Source organism: Cannabis sativa, chromosome 4 (assembly GCF_029168945.1).
Source record: "Cannabis sativa cultivar Pink pepper isolate KNU-18-1 chromosome 4, ASM2916894v1, whole genome shotgun sequence".
Lineage (NCBI taxonomy): Eukaryota > Viridiplantae > Streptophyta > Magnoliopsida > Rosales > Cannabaceae > Cannabis > Cannabis sativa.
Genome location: NC_083604.1, coordinates 40,107,462 through 40,128,877, shown reverse-complemented (window position 1 = coordinate 40,128,877; position 21,416 = coordinate 40,107,462). Strand labels below are relative to the sequence as shown.

Sequence of the window (21,416 nt, the reverse complement as noted above, 5' to 3'; positions counted from 1 at the left end):
AGTGTTTGCCCTGACTCAAGCTGAGGCTGATGCTGGTCCTTCCACTGTGACAGGTCAGCTTTCTGTTGCTGGTACTTTATTGACTGTTCTAATTGATTCTGGTGCGACGCATTCTTATATTTCAAGTAGAATAATTGAGAAGTTGAATAGACCTAGTGATGTGCTTTCTAGAGGTTTTGGAACCTTGCTGCCTACTGGGGAGTTGGTTATCTCCAGCAGGTGGGTTCGATCCCTTCCAGTATTTGTGGAAGGAAGAGAGTTATCAGTTGATCTGATAGAATTGAATCTGGAGGATTTTGATGTTATCTTGGGGATGGATTGGCTTGCTAAATACAACGCCACCATTGATTGCAAGAGAAAAATGGTAACTTTTTCAGCCTGAGGGTGAGGATCCCTTTGTGTTTGTGGGTAAGATGCATGGATCCCGGATTCCCTTAATTTCAGCGCTTAAGGCAAGAGATTTGTTGTGTGAGGGGTGTATTGGTTTCTTAGCAAATGTAGTGGATACTACCTGGGAACCACAAGCGGGACCGGAGCATGTCCCAGTGGTTCGAGAATTTCTGGATGTTTTTCCAGAAGAGTTACCGGGGTTACCGCCAAAACGTGAAATTGATTTTGAGATTGATCTAATACCAGGAGCTGAACCTGTATCGAAAGCTCCCTACAGGATGGCACCTGCGGAGCTGAAAGAGTTAAAAGTTCAATTACAGGGGATGATGGATTTAAAATTTATTAGACCTAGCACTTCACCTTGGAGTGCACCAGTTTTGTTTGTGAAAAAGAAAGATGGAACTTTACGAATGTGCATAGATTACCGGGAGTTAAACAAGTTGACAGTGAAGAATAAGTATCCTTTGCCAAGAATAGATGATTTATTTGATCAGCTGCAGGGAAAGACTGTCTTTTCCAAGATTGATCTTCGGTCTGGTTATCACCAACTGAGGATTCGGGAGGAGGATATTCCCAAGACAGCTTTCCGGACCCGGTATGGCCATTACGAATTCCTGGTAATGTCCTTCGGATTAACAAATGCCCCAGCAGCATTTATGGACCTGATGAACCGAGTGTTCAAAGACTTTCTGGATGATTTTGTTATTGTCTTTATTGATGACATTCTAATTTATTCAGACTCAGAAGAGACTCACGAAAGACATCTTCGAATGGTATTACAACGTCTCAGAGAGCATAAGTTGTATGCCAAGTTTAAGAAATGTGAATTTTGGTTACCTCAGGGGAGTTTCTTGGGGCATGTGGTGAGTAAAGATGGTATTTTAGTGGAACCAGTAAAGATCGAAGCAGTACGTGACTGGCCTCGACCTAAGTCAGCAACCGAAGTTAGAAGTCTCCTGGGGTTAGCAGGGTATTATCGAAGATTTGTTGAGGGCTTTGCAAAGATTTCTACGCCTTTAACTGAATTGACCCGAAAGAATTGTAAGTTTGTTTGGACTGACAAGTGTGAAGGTAGTTTCCAGGAATTGAAGCAAAGATTGATTACCGCTCCTGTGTTAACCTTACCAAAAAGTGATGAAAAGTTTGTGATTTATTGTGATGCATCCAAACAAGGGTTAGGTTGTGTTCTTATGCAGTCAGGGAAAGTGATTGCTTATGCATCCAGGCAATTGAAAGAGTATGAACAGCGGTATCCTACCCATGACATTGAATTGGCAGCTGTAGTCTTTGCATTAAAAGTTTGGCGTCACTATCTGTATGGCGAGAAGTGTAAGATTTATACAGATCACAAAAGCCTCAAGTACTTTTTCACTCAGAAGGATTTAAATATGAGGCAACGACGATGGTTAGAACTGGTCAAAGATTATGACTGCGAGATTCTATACCACCCTGGTAAAGCAAATGTGGTAGCAGATGCTCTAAGTCGAAAGGACCAGGGCAAGTTTGTGAACTAAAGAAAATTTCAGCAGAGTTGGCTGAGGATATGACTAGAGCGGGAATTGAATTTGTAATTGGAAAACTTGATAACATTACCCTACAGTCTGATCTATTGGAAAGAATTAGAATAGCTCAACAAGGCGATCTTGAGCTACAGGGGCATAAGGAGAAGTTAGAGGCCGGATTGGCAAGACACTTTTCGTGTTTATCTGATGGGTTGTTGCGATACAAGAACCGAATCTGTGTGCCGGTTGACAAAGAAATCAGACAGGAGATTCTTGAAGAATCTCATACTACACCGTACTCCTTACACCCGGGAACAACCAAGATGTATCATGATATGAAAGCTTTATACTGGTGGCCGGGTATGAAGAGGGATATTGTTGAATATGTGTCAAGATGCTTAACCTGTCAACAAATTAAAGTTAGTAACACTGTAGGCCTACAGTTTGCTTCAACCTCTAAAGATTCCTGAATGGAAATGGGAAGACATCACCATGGATTTTGTAGTGAGATTGCCCAGAACAGTAGGGTATTATGATTCTATTTGGGTGATAGTGGATCGATATACGAAGTCTGCTCACTTTCTCCCGGTGAGGACAACGTATACAGTGGATCAATATGCTGATTTGTATATCAAGGAGATAGTTCGACTTCACGGTGCCCCAAAGTCGATAGTTTCAGATCGAGATCCAAAATTTACATCCAAGTTTTGGGAAAGTTTACAGCAAGCAATGGGTACTAAATTAAAATTTAGTACAGCTTTTCATCCTCAAACCGATGGTCAATCGGAAAGGACGATCCAAATACTTGAGGATATGTTGAGAGCATGTGTAATGGATTTTGAAGGTTCTTGGAACAAGTATCTACCTCTGATTGAGTTTTCTTATAACAATAGTTATCAGAGTACCATTGGCATGGCTCCGTATGAGATGCTTTATGGAAGGAAATGTCGATCACCTATTCACTGGGATAAGGCTGGTGAACGTAGGTATCTTGGACCTGAAGCTGTCCAAAGAACGAGTGGGGCTATTGAAAAGATTCGAGCTCGTATGCTTGTTTCATAAAGTAGACAGAAAAGCTACGCAGATCCAAAGCATAGAAATGTTGAATTCCAGGTTGGGGATTTTGTTTTCCTTCGGGTATCCCCAATGAAAGGAATTCGAAGGTTTGGGAAGAAAGGAAAGTTGAGTCCTAGATTTATTGGTCCGTTTGAAATTCTTGAGAAAGTAGGCCAGGTAGCTTATCGGTTGGCTTTACCTCCTGCTTTATCTGGGGTTCATAATGTGTTCCATGTCTCGATGCTTCGGAAATATGTATCAGATACAACTCATGTCTTAAGTTATGAAGACATTGAGCTTCAAACCGACCTGTCATATGAAGAACAACCAATACAGATTTTAGACAGGAAAGAAAAGGTGCTGCGGAACAAGACATTCCGCTAGTTAAAGTGCTGTGGCGGAACAGCAAGATTGACGAAGCGACTTGGGAGTTAGAGTCGTAGATGCGAGAGTTGTATCCCGAGCTTTTCAGGTAAATTTCGAGGACGAAATTCCTATAAGTGGGGGATAGTTGTAATATCCCAGAAAATAAATAATATTTAAATAGACATATTTTATTAAATATGTAATTATTTTGGAAACGAAGTAAGATTATGATCTTACTTAGGTTAATTATTGAGAAATTATTTAATGAAATACGATATTTTCGGGCTCGACAATTGTGAGAATTTATCGATGTGGTTAGTAATGTCATGAAATTAATGAAAGAATTATTTTGAGAATATCCAGGATTAAGTTAGAATTTTATTAGAATGTCGGGTTGGGGAATTAGTAAAATTACCAAAATGCCCCTAGGGTTTTTTTTTTTAAAAAAAAAAAATTATGGAGGAGGGGTAGATTAGTAAATTCATGGTGCTTTTGACTTTTCTTTTTAGCTGCCTATTATAAAAAAAAAAAAAAAGGAAAGAAAGAAAGAAAGAAATGAGATGAAAAACCCTATTTAAGGAGAAAGCTTACAAGGAAAGTAAACTTCTTCTTCTTCTCCCCTTCGTGTGAACCAAAACCAGCCAGCAAGGGATCAAAATTTCACCCTTTATTCTTGAATTGAAGCAGCTTGTAGAACCTAGGCCCAACCTAGAAGCAATCAAGGTAAGTTCTATGCTTTGTCTTAAGAATTTAATTGGTTTTAGGTTGGTTTTGGGTGAGGGTATTGGGATTTCGTGGCTGTAGGTTTAGTTTGGTTTGAGATGGTGTTTTTAGGTTTGTTTTGGAGTGTGTTGAAGTTTGAATGAAGTGGTTTTAATGGCTGGTTGAAATTGGATATGGTTGTTGAGAGAAAATTGAGTTTTTTTTTTCACTTTGAAGTGTGATTTTAAGCAAATTGATATATTGCATTGAAATAGTTGTTTGGTTATGTTATAATTGCCATAATATACTGTTCTGAAAAGTTTGGTTAGGTTTGGTGGAGGTTTGATTGGTTTTTGGGGTGAAAAACCAGAAATCACCATGGCTGCCAGGAAAAAAAGGCAGGTCGTTTTTCTGGGTGTTTGAAAAATGACCGATTGTTTTCCCAGGAAAGGGAGATTTTGGGTTTTTCTCCTCAAGTCCGATCTGATTCGGGGTGTCTTTTGGAGTGGAATTCAGGGTGTTTTAGAGATGGTTAAGCTAGTTTGATCTGGGGGAAAGTAGGGTGTGTTCGATTGTGAGTATTAGAGTTGATTATCAAAAATTTGATTAAGGTTTTTATTGAGTTTTGGTTGTCGTGACATAGGACCGGAATCGCCTAGCTTGTTTTCCACTCAAGTCGGCCCGTACGCTTTAATTCAGAACTAAGTTAAGAAAAGTGGTAAGCACCGTATGTGGTTAAATATTAATGGCTGAAAGGTTATGGCCTTGATTATTATCAAGACTTTGATTAAATATTTGTTGAGCCTAGGTTATGACCTAGGGTTGGAAACAGTTAATACCGTTACGAGTAATTACTCTTGAAACCGTGGTTAGGTTTCTTAATTATCGTTTGCTTCATCGGGCAACGATAGTGACATATACAGCTCGTTGTTAACGAGTGGTAAAGGGGTACTTTATAAAGTACCGAGATTGTGTAATGTGAATGTGTAATGTGTAAAGGAATACTTTATGATATTGTGTAATGAGTAAACATATTGGTATGAGATTAAATTGATAATCATTTTCAGTTAATGGTTTGGTTACTTTTCTTGCTGAGTCTCTGTGACTCACGGGTGCTTTATGGTGCAGGTAAAGGGAAGGCAAAAGTTGAGCAACCATGAGTTTGTGGTCACAGCAGCAATGTACATACCAGCCGCAGTGGCACAGCAAACATGATGCTCTATTTTGATTGTATTTTAGAAATATAAAGTTTATGTTGTAAAATACTTTGAAACCAGTTTGTAAATATTTTAAAAATAGGGGGACCCCGTAGTCTATATCACTTATCTTTTGTTAAACAGTTTTAAAAGTTGAATTTTAATTATCAAAATTTAATTTCCCACACTTTTCAGTATAATTACATATTATATAAATCATAGTATTTTATTAAATTGCACACACGTGGCGTCCCTGTTGGACAGGTCGTTACACTCTTGCCGCAGTGAGCATAAACCTTTGCCACGATGAGAGTGCGATTTCTGAGATTTTAAATTTTTTTTAATTAAATCAAAGGAATTTTTATGAAATATAAATAGGACTTTTAAGGTTTATTTTTAGGCACTTTAGACTTCATTTTTGAGAGAGAAACTCAAAGAAAGAAATAGAGAGAGAGAGAGAGAGAGAGAGAGAGAGAGAGAGAGAGAGAGAGAGAGAGAGAGAGAGAGAGAGAGAGAGAGAGAGAGAGAGAAGAAAAAGAAGAAGAAGAAGAAGAAGATGTCATCAATTGTTCATCATTATAGTTTCTTTTTTTCTCCTTAGTCTTTTATTTTTTTTATTATGATTTAGTTTGGAGTAATTTCTTTTCAGTTAAGGGTTATTTCAATGCTCAAGACATGAATTCTTAATTTCTATGATGAATGTTATTTTCTTAGTTTCTAATATATTGAATTGCTTCTATTTTTCTATTCTCAATGCTATGATTATTTCTTTAATCTTGTTTAGATGATTACTAAATTAGATTTTACTTTAATCTATAATCATCTTAGGATTACTATTCACCTAATAGTTTAAGGTTTCTAAGTGTTTGTGATAAATTATAATTTTGAATATTATCAGAAGTATTTTTAATTGTGGAAGAATAGAACCTAGGTTAAATGAACTATATGCTTCATTAATTTATTGTCTAGATTAATCTATCTCTATTGAAGTCAAATATTTATCTAAGTTAAATAAATTGTACGTTTCGTAGATTTATTACTTAGTTAAAAGAGTTAATTACTGAGTGTTTCACCTTGATTACTTGCAATATGGAGATTGGAATAGTTGTTTGCTTTAGCCTTATCTGGGAGATTAATATTTAATTGGAAAATTGAAATAACATTCGTTATTAGTATTTAAGGATGATTGTTGAGGGTGAAGATTAACCTTTTACTATTTTTTAAATACCGTAGTATCACATTTTATTTATTCTCTTAATTTGAATTGGTAATTTTCTTTTAAATAAAATTAAAAACAATTTCCCTTTTAATTGTTGTTTAATTTTGAATAATAGAGTAAACATAATTCTCGTGGGATAGATCCGTACTTATTTTTATAATGAAATAATTAGAAGTATTAGAATTAAATTAACTATTAGTAAATTATGACACGCATCAAAGTTACCAATTGTTGTGGCTGATGAGCTTGAGCCGAAGAAGCTGCTCTTGGAGGACCAACAATACCAATAGGGGTGGTTGTAACCAGTGCTATAAATACAGACCGAACTTTTTAACACATTATGAACTTGGGTGGCACGATCATGAACAAGTACGAAAGAATATGTGTTTGGACACAACACGACATAACACAACACGAAGCTACAAATTGGCATCACAATACGAAAAATATGTGTGCACGACATGGTATATTAATTAAAAAATAATAATAATAAAACTTAAATATAACAACACATATTATAATTATATAATTAAAATTTTAGAAAATGTAAAACTAAAATATTATATTTATTTATTTGTATAGTATCAGTTAAAAATTTAAGTATTTATAAGTAAATCTTCAAATTTTAATAAGTATAATGATGATTTTATATGAGTTTTTATATAATTAGGATCAGGCTTGAATTTTAGTGGGTCATAAAAAAAATTATAGACCATTATTGAGAAAGATATATGGTATTTTGAAAATAACTAAAAAAATATGTGTATTTTTAAAGAGGAATTTTTTTGGCTACTGAGCTAGATGGACCCTAGGCATAGGCCTAGCATGCCTATCACTAGGATCGGGCCTGTGTATAATATTACTGAAAAAATATATAAAATATTTAAACTAAAAAAAATAATATATAGTTTAGTAATTTGCTCAATAATTATTAAATCGATGTAGGAAAGTAAAGCACAAATTTAAACCCAAATATAAAAATAGGTTGGCTTATTTAAGAAAAATAACTTAATCCGAGTAAAGCACGACACGAAAATATTAGGTCTGTCCTTCAAAAATATTGGCACTGTAATGAATGTTTAGCTTTATTTTGAGAATTAGTAAATAATTAGGGCGTATTATCAGAAGTAGACTTTTAGTTATTATTTTTACAATTATAGAGTTATAATTGATTCTAGGTGTATCAATTATAATATATACGAAATTTTATGATTTTTATATTTTATGCCCGATAACAGAAGAATATGATGTTTGGCCTATAGAGTTACTTAGATATAGTAGTACTTTAGAAATAGTGGGGGTAATATAGTTAGACATTTGGAATGTCGGGAGTATTCGGTGTTGTGATTTGGGACCACTTTACCCCTAAGTATTTGAGTTACTTCTTGGTGAAGTAATCTTTTTGCCTTTAGTAGTTTGTGGAAAATTGAGTTAAATCTTTAGTATATGAATTGTATAGCTGAAATAATGCATTAATAAGTAGATAATCCCTTTATTATTATTCATTAACCAAAAAATTAGAAAATCTAAAGTCTCTCCCTCTTTCTCCTTGTTCGGCCACACCCAAACCTAAGAACTGAGCAAGTTTTTTCTTCTATTCAAAACAATTCAAGGGGAATTTTGATTGCTGTAGCTCAATTGAGTTGTGAGGTAAGTTCTTTCTTATTCCTTGACTTTCAAGAAGAAAAGTTAGGTTTTCACGTGTAAATTTAAGTTTTTTGCTGTTGTTTGTGTGGGAAGTGTTTGGAAATATTTTAAGAGGTTATTTCTTAGTTAATTATGTTGATTTAAGCTTTTTTTTCATGGTTGTGGTTGAGAAAGACTAAGGTTTGAGCTTTCAAGCTCAAATGTAGGTCTTTAATGGTGAATTGTGTTTCAGGGGGTAGTTTTGACCTTAAATTCGAAGTTTGATTTTTTCTGCAGAGAAAAATGGTTCATACTGGTTTTCCCAGGAGGACCCCCAAAAATCGTGGACCGTTTTGGGCTTTCGGTTAACCATATTTTTTAGATTTTAGACCCTATTTTTTCATGTTTTATCAATATTTAGGGTATTGCCACACTATCTATAGACAGAAAAAAATTTAGTTTTGAGTTTAAGTCTTCGAAAAGTGATTTAGCATATAACTTATTAATTTTACGTATGTTATGACTTTGAGACCTATAAATCATCGAGCAGCAGTTCCACTCAGGTTGACCAACATACTTGAATTTGGAATCATGGTAAGATTAGTATAATAATTATATATGTGCTTACATGTTTAGCGTGCATATTTATGAATGCCTAATAGATAACATATCAGTAATGGTGGTATTAGTGTACATAGAATTGCACTGAATACCGACGAATATATGTTTGACAAAGTACGGATTGTCGCTATCACATCGATATGACTAGAGTACCGAGTATAGACTGATATTATGGTCAATTGTACTATCGTACGAACATTCTAGACTCAGTATGCATGGGATGCGGGATATGATTGTAATTTGGTGTATGGGTGCCTAGTTATAATCCAATTTATGTTTATGTTATGATTATCTTTTTTTTACTGAGTCTGTCGACTCACAGATATTATTTACATGTGTAGGTAAAGGCTAAGCTAAGGCTGAACAGTAGTGAGCACGAACAAATGAAGATTTTACATATTCGAGCGGTTAGACCTGGAGTGTTCGATCTTCGGGACAACAAGCTTTATTTTATTAGTCGCTAGACAACAACTTTTGTAACCAAGTATTTTGTCAAACAAATATTATAAATTTTAAAAGGGGATCCCAGATTATATAAAGTATTTATATATTTACTTAAGTTTACACACTAAATTTTTTTGAATTTTAGTTACAACAAAACTTATGACTAAAAGTAAAAAAGTTGCGATTAATTATAAATTAACATTCCTATATTGTGACTAAAAAGTCCGTGGCTAAAAGTATTAGTCACAAAAATCACAATTTGTTATGACTTAATGTGTTTTTAAGTCACAATACATGTTGTGACTAAAACTAAATTAGTGACAAGTTATATATAAATACTATGTTTTAGTCACAAGTAACTTTTTGTTGTGACTAAAAGTCAAATTTAGCTACAAAAAATTTATGTTGTGACTAAAAGATTATTACTAAATGTAGTCATTTTTCGTAGTGTTAAAGTTTAATTATGAAAATTTAAATTATTTACGTTTTTTCATAAATTTTTTGATTAGCAAAAGAGTACACGGTGTTAAGAAATTACAATAACATAGTTAAGTTAATAGAGTGTTAAAGTATGAGTGTACATCGGCCGGTTTAGTCGGGTTGTAGTGTATTTTTACTAACCTAATATAAATGTCGGGTTGCAAATATTTAATTGTAACCTGTCTAATGAAAAAATAAAAAATAAAAAAAGTGTAACCCGTCCAATGATTTTCGTCAGTTTGGTCGGATTAACCCGTTTAAACCGAATTTTATTTTTTATTTTTTTATTATTGTTAGTTTTTGATGTTCAAATAATTGATTTGAAAAAAATAAATGTATAGTATAGACCTTTTAAGATTAAAATGGTTATAGTTTAAATTAAATTTAAAAAATAAATACAAATTGAATAAACATTAAAGTATTAAATAACATTTTTCAAAAAATAGAATAAAAAAAATATACTCATATGTAAATTCTAAATTTCAAATTAAATACAATAAAATATAAATTTAAATGTATAGTTGAAGTATTAAACGTAATTTATATATTATATTAATAATAATTTTAGTAAAAAAATATGTAAATCGGTTTAATCGGTTTATTCTGGTTATTTGAGCGTGTTAGAATAATATTCAACCCGCCCAATATATTCATTGGGCGGTTTGAATTTTTCATAAAGTTATTCGAGTTGTATTTTTTGTCGGTTTATTTGGTTTGGTTTGGACAGTTTGTACATTCTTTTGAACAGCCCTAATTACAAGCACAACATAATACCAAGCAAAATATTTTATAATACGACCTATATTTTGAAAAACACAAAAAACTATTGTTGGATTAAAATCCTCAATATGGGCTCATATGTATATTAGTGAATTGCTACTTGAAGCTTGGCCCAAAATAAAGTGATCATTTTAGTAATTGTGGGTCATTGGGTATTAAAGTGTCATGGACTAAATGTGTAGATACCCTAACCGATATTTCTAATTTATTGAGGGGCTAAATTAGAAATACTTAAAATTAATAACCTAGCTATGAGGTTATAAATTGGTAGTGGTCCCCAAGAAACAAGAGCCAATTTCTATTCTCATCTTCCCCCATCAAGAGAGAAAATTAGAAAACCTAAGTCTTGTTTTCTTGGAAGATCATTACCCAAAATCACCACAAAGATTATCTCTACAAGATGGATTAAGATCATCACTATCTATGAATTAAGGTACGCTTCCGCCATTTGAATTCTTCTCTTTGAATCAACAAAGGTATTCTTTAGATCTATAGTTATACACTTATAATTATATGTAATATGTTTATCTATAGAATTGAATTTTGTTGTTGCATATTTTATGAGTGATATAGAAACTAACAACTGGTATCAAGAGCCACTTTTGATTGATTCTTTGAGAATTTAAGGTTTATGTTAAAGAAATTTCGGAAATTTAAAAATTAGGGTTATGGTCTTTCCACTTTTTGGCTTGAGATATAAATTTATATATGTTTATATCATGATGATTAAGTAATGCTATTTTTTGGGTTTAAATTTTATTTATTTGTTTTGGTTTCATAATATATCGTTCTCCTCTGATGTATTGATGTATTGATTTTTTATGACTACCGTATAAATATAACTTGATGTTTGATTGCCATTGAATCAATGGTTTAAGATAAGTTATGAATTACAGTAGCACACCCTCGAGATTACAACAATACTCATTCCAAATTATTACTACAGTTACCAATAAATTCAAAATACATGTTATATCTTTTATCCTAATATCAATTTCGTAGTATTTTTTTTTTTTCATTAAGGGGATTAAGCTTTTGGATATACATATATGGGAATTAAGGATTTGGTAAGATATTATGTGGTATATATTTATTGTATTCATTATGTAAATATATATATGGGAATTAAGGATTTGGTAAGATATTATTTGGTATGTATTTATTGTATTCATTATTTAAATATATATATGGAAATTAAGGATTTGGTAAAATGTTATTTAGTATATATTTACTGTATTTATTATTTTTTATTTGGGATTGATGTGTTATTATATATTGAGATAAAGTCAAAACTCATTTGAATCAATTTTGTTCAAATTTGGCATACTAAAATTTTAAAGTTTGTCTCTCATTCTAAATGAGTTGATTGAAACATGATGTCGCCAAAGCAACCTCTCTTGTGTAGATTGCTCATGAGGAATGTTAGATGTTTGTGTGTGTGTTTCTCATGTAAGTATTGATCGGCCCAAAGGAAGGTTATACTTATTTTGAGGGCACACATACTTGTGGTGATAAATATGTGACAATTATAAGGTTTCCATGTGAACAATATGTACAGTCCAAAGATTGACAAATTGTTTGACAGGATTTATTGTCAATATTTGATTGCTACAACAAGAGTACCGCTTACAGTTAATATTATTGTCCAAAGACTTGATATTAATGGTGTGTTTGGTATCTTGAGATGGGATTTGCCATTATTTGAACTTATTTTGTTATGTTGATTCTTTTGTGAACCCTTGGTTATTTTGTTCTATTTTTTTGCTCATGTTTTAGTTATATCTACCAACATAAAGTTAATTCTCATGCCAATGAGATAAATTTTTAAGTAAAGGAAAGATGCAAATATGCTTCTTTAGCTACATTGTTTAAAGAAAGGATAAGGACAAAGATAAAATTCAGTATGTTGCATATGGAACACTGTTAAAGAAAGTGCAAAAGATTTTAGATATGGAATTATCTATGACTTTTACAAAAGGAATTAAAATAAGGTTAAAGTGTTCCAAGTATGTCATTAGACATATCTAATGAAAATAAGTTTCTCACTATGGTTTGTTTTGTAAATGATTTAATTTATTGTACCTAACTATACTTAATAAGTAATTTTTTATGAAATTTCTTATGTAAGTATACTATGGAAGGTTATCTATGAAACTAAAAGCCAAGTGATGATGAAAGATTCATCTTTAGGGGCAAAAGTGAAACATCTACATATGAGGCTATAAGGATATTCAAACTATGGTTAAAGACTAGTTATTTTTTGGATTTGGAAAAGACTTATACAGTATCATCACCTAGATGAGTTTTGGTTTTGAATTCTATTTTGAATAAGTTAGGACATTCTTGTTCATTTAGAATTTAAAAGTCTTTTCCAATATTGGTTCTACTAGCTCTTTAATTTATGAATTTATTGAAATTTGCCTCATATAAAGAAACCTTATAATTTCTCTTATGGTACAAAATATAAATTGAATCATGAGAATTCTATTATACTTTGGTATAAGTATTAAGATTATATCTCCCAAAAGGAGAATAGAAGGACTTATTTTTAATAGAATTCTTGATCCCTTGATTTAATAAATTTTAGATTTTATAAAGGGGTAACAAACAAACATAAAGAAATCAAGCGACAAAATAAAAAGTTTCATTATCTAAGAATTTATGCTATATTTTGGTAGATCTTTCCTCATGGTTTCATGGAATGATCAATAATAGTATCTTGTCTTCAGACTAATGAAACTTGTTTTGTTCATAAGGCATTAATCTTTAGACGTTTCTTTTAAATTTTTAAACCATAGTTGACAAATCAACTAGGTAAGAAAATTAAAATCGTTGAAACTAACTATGATGGTTAACACTACCATGGGAGGTATGACGAATCAAGTGAATAACGTCTAAGATTATTTTGCACAAATACTAAAGAAATGTAATTTCATCTTCCAATACAAAATGTTAGGCAAACCTAACATGAAGGGTATTTGAGAGATGTAATTAACATTTATCTAAGGACATGACTAGAAGTGTGATAATTCATTCTTCGTCATGAAACTCGTTTTTGGGGAGAAACACTTAAGAATGCAACATAAATTCTGAACTGTGTATCAAGTAAAGTATAAGTTAAAACTATTTATAAACTAAGGTTGTGGTTAGACTCATAGTCTAACTTATAGATATATTCTATTTGTGGATGTTCAATTAAGATGAGGTCTTATAAGCCTCATAAAAGGAATACGAACTCCAAAATAGTAAGGAACTATACTTTACTGTATACTCTAGTAATTAAAAAAGCTGCAATTTTTGTGATCCCACATTATGGTTCAATTTTGAGACGAGAAACTTTAATAATTTTGAGGATGTTGAGTTTGGGAGAGAAATAAGATTATTATAGATATTGTTCTTGAGAAGGAATTGACGTTAAACTCAATTCCAACTATCACTTTTGACAATGTTTAGGTTTTCATGACTTTCATTGATCAATAAGTGAATCCAGAACCTTGATAAGACAATATCAAACAACTTCTCATTCAAGATATGGTAAATGTTTCAGATAATCAAACTCAACAACCTCAAAGGTCAGTGTCATTAAAGAAATCCATGAGAGAAAGGACATAAGGAAATAATGGAATGATAGACGATGATCCAATCAACTTTTATCATGCCATGAAGGTTCCAACTCTCGAAACTGGACTGATATCATAAATAAAGAGTACAAATTGATGTGAGACAATAAAGTTTTGGTATTTTTCCTATTGCTATAAGGTGTAAAACTAATTGATTATAAATAAGTATTTATAATCAAGAGGGATACAAATTGCAATGTGGAGAGATGCACATTATGTCTTGCATGTAAGGAATTACTTATAAAGCATATATTTATTATTTTGAATAGACTTTCTTTGGTTTAATTGAAAGACTATTTCAAGACAAGCATGACACTGACTGCTCATTATGGTCTTGAGTTATATCAAATGGATTACTAATGTGTCATTTATCAATAATGATATTGATGACTAAAGTTATGTGTGCAACGAGAAAACTTTGTGTCCAAAGTTCCAAAGAATATGGTTTGCAAATTAGGAAAATCCATGTGTATACTCAAGTAAGCTTCTCGTGAATAATTACACAATTTTCATTAAGTATTCTCATTTGGTTTTTGAGATAAAAGCTTTTGATGATTGTGTATATATCACAGGTTCAGTGGGAGTAAGAATATGATCCTGGTATTATATTGGTGAACAATTGCTTGTCATTAATGATATACTCATTTTGTATTAGGAATTCAATATATGTTAAGAATGTTCTTGAAATATTCTTGAATTATAACAAAAGAGATATATCAATAAAGTATTCAAAATTTTTGGCATGAAAGATACTATACCAGGTGATAAGCTTGTAGCTAAAGAAAATAAGGTGTCTAAATTATTGCCCTAAAAGCAACCTTAGAATTCAAGAAATATAGAAGATTTTTAATTTACATTGGAATCTAATATATGCTCAAGCATGTATGTATTTGTACTTATACATATTAAGAATGTTGGATAGATATTTAAGTAACCATATAAGGAACTTTCGGTATGCAGCCAAATAAGCTATAAGGAATTTAAGGAGAACAAAATACTATATGTTCACTTATCTAAATCGAAAACAAAATGTTTGGAGATCATTAAGATTTCTGATTCTGATCTTATAAAGCTTTTAGTTGTGAGATTTTTTGTCACATATGGCTGCAAAATTAAGAATGGTATTGAAAGCTATTAAAGATATATTTTGTGACAATAAATCAATCAGGTTGCATTTTAGTAACAAAATGAACTCTATAAGGTCAAAGGCACATTGACTTTGAGCTAATTGTTATTAAAATAAAGTTCAGAGTAATAAGGTGTCTATAGAACATAATAAGGACAAACACCATATTTTGTGTGATCTGGATCATTAAGAATATACCACTTAAGGCTTTTCAGGAGCTTATTGCTCATATATGGATATAGTATTATTTAAGATTGTGCTGGTTTAGTGGGAGTTTGTATTTGAGATGTTCTATCAAGCTGATACATATTTATGGTTTGAATCTGCAGATAAAGTATGGATTTAAGTTTTGAGTACTCTGAATGTATTCTTTCTATTGAGATTTAAGTATAAGGTTAGAAAGAATTAATAAAGAATTGATCTCAATTAAGAAGGACCAGTTGGAAATAGACATGCTAAGATCACATTTGCATGTAATTTTCATGCTACGCATCCATGATTGATCTATGTTATTTGGTTATATTGATATATGTGACCATTGATGGGTTTAGCTACGATAAATGTTGCGAAGGCCGCTTTGATCCTATGTTAGTATAATTAATGGACGAGATTGTTTTGAAATACCTATAATTATGATAGCAAAAGTTAAGCGCTTATAAGGTTACACACTATCAGAAAACATATGTAGCCCAAGTGGGAGATTGTTGGATTAAAATCCTCAATATGGGCTCATATGTATATTAGTGAATTGCTACTTGAAGCTTGGCCCAAAATAAAGTGATCATTTTAGTAATTGTGGGTCATTGGGTATTAAAGTGTCATGGGCTAAATGTGTAGATACCCTAAGCGATATTTCTAATTTATTGAGGGGCTAAATTAGAAATACTTAAAATTAATAACCTAGCTATGAGGTTATAAATTGGTAGTGGTCCCCAAGAAACAAGAGCCAATTTCTATTCTCATCTTCCCCCATCAAGAGAGAAAATTAGAAAACCTAAGTCTTGTTTTCTTGGAAGATCATTACCCAAAATCACCACAAAGATTATCTCTACAAGATGGATTAAGATCATCACTATCTATGAATTAAGGTACGCTTCCGCCATTTGAATTCTTCTCTTTGAATCAACAAAGGTATTCTTTAGATCTAAAGTTATACACTTATAATTATATGTAATATGTTTATCTATAGAATTGAATTTTGTTGTTGCATATTTTATGAGTGATATAGAAACTAACAACTATAAGTGAGAAAATGAAAAACCTTAAATCTGGTGTAAACAAATAATTTTACAATCAAGGGGGGAAAAACCTCATAAAAATATAAATAATTAAACAATCTCATACTCTTTGTAATTTTCTATTATGTGATTTTGTAATTTACACCAACAAATTATGTAATTAAGGTTTTCCCTTACGTCAACATTTTTTTTCCTAGGAAAAACTTTTCACGGTCAAAGATTCATGATATTTCCAGTGTAACCAAAACTTTCTTTTAATTCCCTAAAGAAAAAAAAAATCTATATATTTTAGCATTTTTTTTAAAGGTAATAAATAAACGTTTCTCACTCACAACAATAGCACCCGTGGCCTAATGGATAAGGCGTCTGACTTCTAATCAGGCGATTGTGGGTTCGAGTCCCACCGGGTGTGCATTTTTAATTTTGTGTTTTTTGAAGAATGTTATACTACAATCATTTACTTAATTTTCATGCCAGAAATTACTTTTTATAAATAATATTGTTTTTAATAACGGTATCCGTTATAGTTATAATATTATTTCTATAAATTTTTAAAAAATTCAAAATAATTTACCATATCGAAAATAGAGTTCTTCATATTTTAGTCTACAATGCATTTTTAAAATATTTCAAACCTAATTTTGATATTATAAACTCACTACAAAAAATGTGACTTTGCCGAAGCATTCTTACGCTGGAAAAAGTAGTCACAACACGCCGAAAAACATTTACTGGTGCATAATGGTGCCGGTAAAAGCTGTCAACAAATCTCGGTTGGTAAAAGGACTTTTGTCAGTGCTATTCACCTCTACACTGACAAATTATCTTTTTTTCGGTGCTAATATGCGCCTGTAAAAACTTTACACCAGAGTAATTTTGGTCCCTTATCCGCTAATGGTCAGCCTAAATAACTTATTTGCTCCAATTAGGATTTTGTAAGATTACTTACAAAATTATTTGCAACTATCCCATTCAAGTTTGTAATATACATATAGAACAATCTATGCTCTTAAGATTACTTGATTTTTGTAAAAATTTCAGCAGCACCTCTCCACAGTTCTCATAAGTAAGCAAACTAATAGTAAGTTTACCAACTTACAAGAACGAGTAAGGTGACGACATACCAAAATCTCTACTGATGAAATAATCAAATAAGCAATAGATCATACTATAAGTATAAAACAAGCTCAAACTATCCATGCAGATAAAAAAAATTCCTAGATAATTTGGAGAATTGTATTTAAGAGTCTTTACTGACTCAACCTCTTCAAACAAGTCTAAAGTATTCTGTGTATGTATAAAAATATTATCACTATGTAATAATATAAATATAGTTGTTTTGTCCTATCTTTAATTTATGACTAAAGAGATCTAAGTCAAGCTAGATTTTTTTATACTATTTTACAATATGTTATGCTACTTTACAATATGATTTAATTTATAATTTTATTTCACTTTTTATTTAAATTAAACATTACTTATTTTAAAAAGGTTAATTAGCAATTTTTCTTCTCGAACTTTGACATGTACTAAATCTTGCCCCTTGAACTTTTTTTCCCGTTAAAAATTCCCCCTGAACTATTAAGATTGTTAAATTTAAGGATTTTTGTCCAATTTTAGTAAAAAAATTCTAACATAAATGAAGTTCAAGGGGCATGATTTAGTACATATCAAAGTTTGAGGGGCATGATTTGGTAGATATCAAAGTCTGGGGACCATGGTTTAGTACATAAACAATCACTGAAACAGTAAAATTGAATGAAATTAGACAAAAGTCCTTAAATCTAACAATCTCAATAGTTGAGGGGAAAGTTTTAACGGCCAAAAAAGTTCAGGGAGCATGATTTGGTATATGTCAAAATTCGGGAAAAAAAATTGCTAATTAGCCTTTTTAAAATTTATATTATCACTTTATTAAATTTTAAATTATATATTACATATTACAAAAATTATTTATTTTTTAAAAAAATTATAATATATTTTATTAAAATATAAATCACATTTTTCATATTATAATTAATTTTTATTTTATTTCTTTTATTATTTTAATTTATCCATAATTAATTTATTATATTCCTAATATTCATTACTACTTAATAAATAATACAATTTTTTTTATTAAAAAAACTTATGTTTCGTTTTGATCATTATTCCTAACTATTAAATCACTTTAATTTTGAAATATAAAATTTAAATTAATTATTTGCCAAATTATTTTTAAATTTAATTTCTAATTTTTAATTTTGTTTAAACTAATTATCAAGCAAATAACAATTTTTGTGTCGTAAAATTTTAACTTAACTTTTTTTTACTACGTTATTTCTACCAAAATTTCAACAGTATAATGACTTAAAAATCATAAATCTCAAACTTCTAAAACTTACAAATAAAAAAAAAACAAAAATTCCAAAACAGTGTATGCAGTATATTCCAGAAAATAATGATCCACCATTCCGACCGCAGTATATTTAATCATAGAACCTACTTCACTACGGATGAATATTTAAGATATTCAAATTCTTCTATAACATGCATAAATATATTACCTAATAACATTGTTATCCAATTTTTTGTAATATGACGTGGCAATGAGCTGGATGACACGTGTCTCGTATTTTCCTGTCTCGGTGGAAGGAAGTACTCCTAGCAGCCCTTGAAGGTTGATATAAATGTTTGTCATAACAGGATGTCCAAATTGAGTAATCGAAAGACATCCAACCAAAGTACAATCTCATGATCAACTCATATGCACCGAGCAGGAAATGTGAGTTGGTAATTTTAGAGATGAGTCTTGTCGCTTCCAAGACACGAAGATAATCCATATATTCGTGGGATTAAGTCAGAGAATAAAGGCAATTCACCTTGGTTTTTCATTCTTTGCATTATAATTATAGAATTAATATAGTTTCCTATTTTATTTATTATAGATTAAAGGAAACCATTCTTCGTGTAATAAGCTCCTATAAATAGTGGCATAATCTCACTATTGTGGAGAGACAAAAATTAATCCAGAAGAACACTCAAGAGAGAAAAGTGATCTAAGAGAGAGAATAACTCAGAGATCAATTGTAAGAGCTTTGGAGAGGAATAAAATTTCAATTTTTTCTCAAGTCAATGCAACAAAAAGGGGAGTAAGCTATTATTGGAAATTATTTTACCAGGATCTTAGATCTACTTACAAGTATGTTGATTAACACCCTAAATATGAACTTTCTAAAATGATGAAATAAATACATATAAAGTTTAGGAAACCTTACATTGGGTGTAGCGGAATATAATGACTCCTTCCGTTCAGATATCTAGCCCTTGACTCCTTCCGTTCAGATATCTAGCCCTTGACTCCTTTCTGTAGCAGAGCATTATCAATATCTGAACCTGGATCTCTTTCTCTGATTCTGTAGTGCTGAAATTGCTTCTTGCTGAAAGTCTTTCTTCACGATCTTCCTCACTATGATTGAGGTATCACTTGCTGTGTGTGGGCACTACTCTCACACTAAGGATTTCGAAATTGAAGAGGGAAGGAGAAAGAGAAGGGTCGGCCAAAGATAGGGAGAGAGAGAGGCTCAGTTTTTTCTGAATCAGAAGTGTAGAAATTTTGTGTACATTTCCTGAAGCCTTCACTATCTATTTATAGCATTCCACTAGGATTAGGTTTGAATTATTTGGCATTAAAATAATGAAAATATCAGTTTAAATTGCCTACAAAAGTGGCCGGCCATGCTTAGTGGATTTGGGCCTCACTTTTTACAATTTTGCAGTTTTCTCAATTCTGCATCTGATTTTCTCAAAAACGCCAATTTTCTAATTCAACCATTTAAATGCCAATTCTAACTATTTAATAACTATAAATAATTATTAAATAATATTGTCATTTATCATATTTATTAATTGAACCATACAAAGTATCATAATTAACAAATATGCCCCTATAAACTCTTTCTTTACAATTTCGCCCTTACTTAGTGAAAATTTCACACATAGACATAGTCTAATTTGAGAATTACAATTGATTAATCAAAACCAATTATATGAGTCTTACAAGCAATATTATCTCAATTAGTGCGGGGACCATGGGTCTATATAACCGAGCTTCCAATAAGTAGATCAAGAATTTAGCACTAAAATTCACTAACTTATTAATTCTTCGTTGAATCCACGCATAGAACTTAGAATTGCACTCTCAGTATATAGAATGCTCTATATGTTCCACCATATAGACACATCATTAGTTATCCATTGTTATAATCCTAATTTGATCAATGATCCTCTATATGAATGATCTACACTGTAAAGGGATTAGATTACCGTTACACCCTACAATGTATTTTATCCTTAAAACACTTGACCCCGTATAAATGATATTTCAGCTTATGTGAAATGAGTACTCCACCATTTATGTTCGTTTGGTCAAGCTCGAAGGAGATCATCCTTTGCTTACTATTCGCCAGATAGAAGCTATAGATTCCATGTTTATGTTAGCGCTCCCACTCAATTGCACTACCGTGTTCCCAAAATGTACGTATCACCCTGACCTAAAAGTAGGCTTAACTAACAAATCAAAGAACACGACTAGCCTTTCAAGATTGAGCTTAATCATAACAGGATTAAGAACATTTGATCTAGGATCAACTAGGCGATATTGACTTGAATAGATATTACGGTAAGTTTAATAAATCTAAGTCAAAGTTCAATATCGGTCCCTTCCGATGCATACTCCATGCATCCAACCTGAGCTTTACTTTAACCAATGTTCTGGAAAGAACATAGCACTTCTCGAAATGCAAGTAAACTCTTGTTGTAGATTATCATATCAGTAAAAACCTGTGTCTGATAAATCAAAGAAACTTTATTCACATAGTCATGTTTACTTTCTAATGTGATGACAACACAATAAACAGGATCAAGTATGTGAAAAGGGTTTCAGATGAACTCATACATTATATACATATAATCATGAAATAAATCATGTGAACCATGCAACATTAAATGTTATTTCTGATCTATATTAATAAGTAAATCTGATTATATTGAAATGAGTTTTGTTTAGGGC

At 31.4% G+C, this 21,416-nt stretch overlaps 1 non-coding gene across 1 annotated transcript; it reads left to right on the top strand.

Annotated features, from left to right (window-relative positions):
• The first annotated feature begins 16,705 nt into the window (after positions 1-16,705).
• On the top strand, positions 16,706-16,778 carry TRNAR-UCU (transfer RNA arginine (anticodon UCU)). Its single transcript has one exon. It is a non-coding gene; the product is annotated as a tRNA-Arg (tRNA).
• The last annotated feature ends 4,638 nt before the right edge of the window (positions 16,779-21,416 follow it).